Below are 376 nucleotides of genomic sequence, written 5' to 3' on the forward strand. Positions count from 1 at the left end.
CAAGACCAATAGGTAACATTTAATATTTTCAAAGCTTTAAAATTACCTGTGACAACTTAAGACTGCTTTTCTGTGAGCATGGTAAATAACTTTATACAAGAGGTTTTCTTAGAAGAAAATCCCAATTTGATAGGGATGATGATGAATTTTGAATATTTTAATTTGTTAAATGCTCACTCCAGATTAAGAACTAATCATCAATTTGAGTCTTTAGATATTTCAGCTTCTTTGATGCCAGCTTCTAAGCCCTCTATTGAGGAACCACCTACTTTGGAACTCAAGCCTTTGCCTGATCACTTGAAGTATGCTTTTTTTGGAAAATCTTTTACTCTTCTAGTTATTATTTCTACTGTTCTTACTAACATGCAAGAGGAGA

Source organism: Theobroma umbraticum, unplaced genomic scaffold (genome assembly GCF_002168275.2).
Source record: "Theobroma umbraticum cultivar Fairchild unplaced genomic scaffold, ASM216827v3 scaffold_86.0, whole genome shotgun sequence".
Lineage (NCBI taxonomy): Eukaryota > Viridiplantae > Streptophyta > Magnoliopsida > Malvales > Malvaceae > Theobroma > Theobroma umbraticum.